The sequence below is a fragment of the Pan troglodytes genome, chromosome 14, assembly GCF_028858775.2.
Source record: "Pan troglodytes isolate AG18354 chromosome 14, NHGRI_mPanTro3-v2.0_pri, whole genome shotgun sequence".
Lineage (NCBI taxonomy): Eukaryota > Metazoa > Chordata > Mammalia > Primates > Hominidae > Pan > Pan troglodytes.
The window spans coordinates 93,180,882-93,186,797 of record NC_072412.2 but is presented as its reverse complement, the minus strand read 5'-3'; positions in this window follow the sequence as shown (position 1 = coordinate 93,186,797).

The following is a 5,916-nucleotide window of genomic DNA, read 5'->3' as shown; positions in this document are numbered from 1 at the left end:
TAATTCAGGTGTGAACTGATGATATTTAGGATAGAGACAAAGTCATGTCTCACTTAATGATGGATATCTGTTCTGAGCAATGTGTCATTAGGTTATTTCATTGTGCCATTAGGTTATTTCATTGTGCCATTAGGTTATTTCATTGTGCCAATATCAAATAGTTACACAAACCTAGATGAGATGGCCTACTGTATGTCTGGGCTACAAGGTACAGCCTATTGCTCCTAGGCTACAAACCTGTACACCATGTGACTGTTCTGAATATTGCAGGCAATTGGAACACAATGGTATGTGTTTGTATAAACATATCTAAACATAGAAAAGATACAGTAAAAATACAGTATTAAAAGCTTATGGAACCACTGTCATAAATGTCGTCTGTCATTGACAGCAGTTATTACGCAGCTCATGACTGTAGCTACAGAGCCTCTGGTCCTTAAAGAGACACTGCACAAGCAAAGAACACGTCTACCAGAGCAATCTGGGTTCCATTTTCTATTACATTTTAATGATGCTTAATGAAGAGAGCAATGCAGTAATGCTGTATTTTATCCCCCAAAATAAAAGAGGTAATTATATTGTAACTAGTTATTAATAATGTGGATAGTCATGGATATAACATTTTATACATTTTATAGGGCTTTTCTCTATCATTTATTTATATAATCATGTTCTCCCATTATTCTATGAGGTAGAGAATCCTGGTATTTTAACCACCTTTTATAAATAGAGAAATTAATGACCACTATAATTATATGCTTTCCCCAACTCATAAGACCCTCAAGAATTCCAAGTGGAAAGCAACATAGAAAATGCACACATTTGATCCTGCTATTTTCTCTGAAATATTGTTTTTCTATTTAACCATCAATCACTTTTTATGAAATCATTTTATGCAATTGTGTCTATTTTCTTTCTCCTGATTCCTTTTAACACCTGGGGATTCTGCCCTGGATGTTATGACTGTTCTTTAAAAGACAACTCCTTTGATTAGGGATCCTCCATAATTCCTTTAATTCCTCTATTTCTTCCCCCCTTATGGAATTTAGATGGTGAATCTTCTTCCTTTTTTCTTTTTTTTTTTTTTTTTTTGCCTTAAACTCTCTCATTGTCTTCTCTCTTGGCTCTGCTTTTATCTTCTTACAGATCATTGGTTCCCCCAATCTTCTTTTTTTCCCTCTCTTTTTCAGTGAAAAACTTTCTAACTTTGGGTTACGTAGGAAGCTGAATTTCAGATTTCCCATTATAAATTAGTGCCCCATATTTCATATAATTTTAATCATGACATCTGTAACATCCAAGTCTAATTCACTTATATGCATACAACTATCTTTAGGAGATTTTTATTTGAATGTTTCATCACAACCTCAGAAATTTTAACACTAATTTTATAGGATGCTCTCAAAATTTATTATTTTTCCAATTTCTGGTGTTGACATTACTCATCTCCTTCTTGCTCCTGGCTTCAAAATGTTGATGTTATCTTTAACTCTAACAGGTTATTCAATTACTTCTATTTATTTTTACTTCCAAAGGACTCTCAGAGTAAAACATTCTCTTTTTTATTTCCATCAACCAAGACCTGGCACTCATTAGTCCACACCTGATTGACTTCAACAATATCATTGCCAATTTACTGACTTCTAGAAGATTTTGTATATGCGGCTTTATAATACCTATTTGCATGCTGTATTTAGAAATGCTAAGATGACTTTTTCCTGCTATAGCATCAAGTCTGAATAGTTTTGGTTCTCAGTTTTATAGATTACTTGACATAAATTTACTTCTCAAAATTTATTTTACAATTCCTTATAATTTTTTTGATTTGGTCAGAAGAGAGCAATGAACAACTAATGTTTGTAAAATGCCAAGTATATTCTAGCTATACGAGACACTAAAGAAAACCATAATTGAAAGATTTTAGCTGGGCGTGGTGACTCACGCCTGTAATCCCAGAACTTTGGGAGGCCGAGGCGGGCGTATCACAAGGTCAGGAGATCGAGACCATCCTGGCTAACACGGTGAAACCCCGTCTCCACTAAAAATTACAAAAAATTAGCGGGGCGTGGTGGCAGGCAGCTGTAGTCCCAGCTACTCGGGAGGCTGAGGCAAGAGAATGGTGTGAACCTGGGAGGCGGAGCTTGCAGTGAGCCGAGATCGCGCCACTGTACTCCAGCCTGGGCGACAGAGTGAGACTCCGTCTCATAAAAAAAAAAAAAAAAAAAAAAAAAGATTTTAAAAAGAGAACATAGTACATGGTATAGTCCCTTCACAGATGTCTTTGAATAAGCCGATATGGTGATATGACATGTTTTACAAGAAGTAGGAAAACTTATCCTGAAAGTGAAATCAGGTGGCAAATGTTGGCACTGTTAGTTAACTTGTTATGCTTCTGGTAACATGGATGAATGATTTAGAGACATGCATAAGCAATACAGGCACATTTTCTCTTATTTAGCTTTAATATCTTTAAAATTGAAGACTGAAATAATATTCATAAGCCTACAACCTGAGACTGAGCTAACATTGAAGAAATAGGCCCATAAGAGAACTCTTGGTCATGTACAAGATCAGTGCTCCAGTTACATTTGGAGAAGTTGTTAGAAGCTCTCCATAGAAGCTGGTGCATTTCAGGAATTTAATGTGCATTAATGGATTTAATGAGGGTGGTAATGAAGTTTTTCATTCTTGTCAAGGAAAAAACTAAAAGGAAAAAGAAATGTCAATAGCTTTTGAACAAATATATCAATGATTTGCTGTATCTTTTTACCTCCCGATAATTGGCATATTGTTTTTGGTATTTCCTTTTAAGCTCATTTCCGGATAAAACTAAATAACAAATGTGTGTGATGTGCACTGAGTAGGTGTACATGTGTTTAATATAATGTCTTTCTTCACTGTTGAAAGTGGTGTTTGAGTCTCCTATTATATTGTCGTTTATTTCTTCCTTTAGTTCTGCCAATGTTTGTATTATATTCTTAGGTGTTATAATGTTAGGTCCAAACATATTTTTTAATTGTTACATGTTCCTGGTGAATCAGCCCTTTTTTCATTATATACTTCCTTATTTGTCTTTTATGACAGCTTTTTACTTAAAGTCTATTTTGTCTGATACAGTAATAGCCACTTCTGCTCTTTTTTTTAGTTACCATTTGCATGGACTGTCTTTTTTAATCCCTTTGCTTTCAGTCTATGAGTATCCTTAAACCTAAGAGGATTTTTTTGTAGACAACATTACATAGTTGTTTTTTATTCTTTTTTATTCTCATTCTGACATTATTTTTTGTCTTTCGATTGAGGAGTTTAATCTCTTCACATTTAAAGTAACTGTTGATAAGGAAAGATTTACTATTGCCATTTTGTTAATAGTTTTATGTTAATCTTGTAGTTGGCCATCTTTTCCTTTCTTGCTGTTTTCCTTTGTATTGGCTGATGTTTTATATTGATATGCTTTGATGTCATTCTTTTTTATTTTGTATATCTTCTATACGTATTTTATTTCTCGTTATCATGAAACTCAAAATATATTTATAAAAGCCTATTTTAAGCTGATAACAACTTAAGATTCATCACATACCAAAGACAGTCTTACTTATCTTCCTCCCCCTACTTTACACTATTTTTAGTTTCCATCTATTTATTTTGTATATGTAGTATCATATTTATTGTTAAAGTTTTAAAAAAATTGTCTTTTCACTTTTGTACAATGATTAAAAGTAATTTACCATTATATTATTCTATATACAGACTCTATACATTTGTCTTTACTAATGAATATTAGTAAGAAATATGATACTCATTTAAAAAGTAAATATATAGAAAATATTTTATGCTACCACCTTGCCGTATATCATCCTTTCATTTTAACATGAAAAACTCCCTTTAGTATTTCTTGTAAGGCATGTCTAGTGATAATCAACTTTCTTCACTTTTGTTTGTCTGGCAAATACTTTTTCTCCCCTTCATTTTCAAAAGACAGTTTTGCCTGATATAGTATTATTGATTAGCAGTTTTACGTTTTCTGTCAGCACTTCAAATACATAATCTATTCCTTTCTAGTGTGAAATATTCTTTCTGAGAAATCTGTTGATAGTCTTACAGAGATTGCTTGGTGCATGACAAATCATTTCTTTCTTGCTGCTTTAAAATTCATCTTTTGACTTTTGACAATTTGATTATAATGTATCTTTATGTGCATTTATTTGGGTTCATTTGATTTTGCAATTTTTAGGTCTAGATGTCTATTTTCTTCTCCAGATTTGGGAAGTTTTCAGTCATTATTTATTTAAATTATCTTTCTGTTTCTTTCTTGCTTCCTTCTCCTGAAAATCCTATAATGTTAACTTGATCGTGCCCCATAAGTTACTTAAGTTTTCTTCTTTTTAATTTTTTTTTAATCTGCTGCTCTTTTGACCGAATAATTTCAAATGACCTATCTTTGTGTTCACTGAGCCTTTATTTGCTTGATATAATCTGCTCTTGAATCTTTCAGGTGATTTTTTTTAGTTCATTTATTGTATTCACCTCTATTATTTATTTGCTCCATTATTATTATTATTATTATTATTATATTATTGTTTGGAGACAGAGTATCACTCTGGTACCCAGGCTGAAGTTCAGTGACAAGATCTCAGTTCACTGTGAGCTTTGCCTCCTGGTTTCAAGCAATTCTCCTGCCTCAGCCTCCTGAGTACATGGAATTACAGATGTGCACCACCAAGCCCAGGTAATTTTTGTATTTTTAGTAGATACTGGGTTTCACTATTATAGCCAGGCTGATCTTGAACTCGATGTTGGCAATGCTGGTCTGGCCTCAAGTGACCAGCCTACTGTAGCCTTCCAAAGCACTGGTATTACATGTGTGAGCCACTGCACTGGCCCTGCTTGTTCCTTTAAAAAAAAATGTTTTCTATCTCTTTGTTGAAATTCTGAATTTGTTCATGCATTGTTTTCCTGACCTCACTGAGCATCTTTATTACTGTTAATTTGAATTCTTCGCCAGGTAAATTGTACATCTCCATTTCATTGGGGTTGGTGTCAGGAGATTTACCTTGCTTTTTTACTTGAAGCATATTAGCCTCTTTCTTCATCTTCATTGATGTTTTGTGTTGGTGTCTCTACATTAGACAAAGCAGCCACATATCCCAATCTTGATGGACTGGTCTTGTATAGGTGAAGACTCCTATCAATCAGCCCAGCCAGAGATTCTGAGGGCCTCTCAAATCTCTGTCCTACTCCAATCCCATTTCGTTGTTCTTTGCAGGCCGTAGGTGTACAGGGTAAGCTAGGTCCTATCTGTACAATGGGATAGTAAGATAAAAGCAAGTTCCTTAGGCAGCTACCAGAAATTTTGGATCATTGGATGCACCATTCAACTCTTTACTTCCCCAGAGAGAAGCTGAGAGCTGGGGTTTTTTTTTTTTTTTAATTCTCTTTGTGCTGATCCTAGGGGGAGAAGTTGTGGTGAATGATAGCTCACACCTCATCTCTGTTCTACCCCAGGCAGCTAGTTAACGCCAGATTCATCAGTACTCTTTGATAGGCAGGATATAAGCCAGTTCTTTGGGTCCCTCTGGAGGAGCTGGGGCATTGGACACATGGATCTACTCTCCTCCCCAGGGGAGAAGCTGGAAGCTAGGAATTTTCTTCCATTTACTCTGTGCTGAGCTGGGAGGAAGAGCTATGGTGACTGCCAGCACAAGCCACCATCTATTTTTTCTTCAATGTGGCTTGACTTTGCTGGTCTCATCAGCATTCCAAGCCTTACAAAATAAAAGCCAGTCCTCCAGGAAGCTTCCTGCAAGAATCTATGGCATTGGATGTATGGACCAACTCTTTCCCTCCCCTGAGAGAAGCTGGGAATGAGGGGATGTCTTTCCAATTTTATGATTCTATGCTTGGGACAGTGATTCCAAT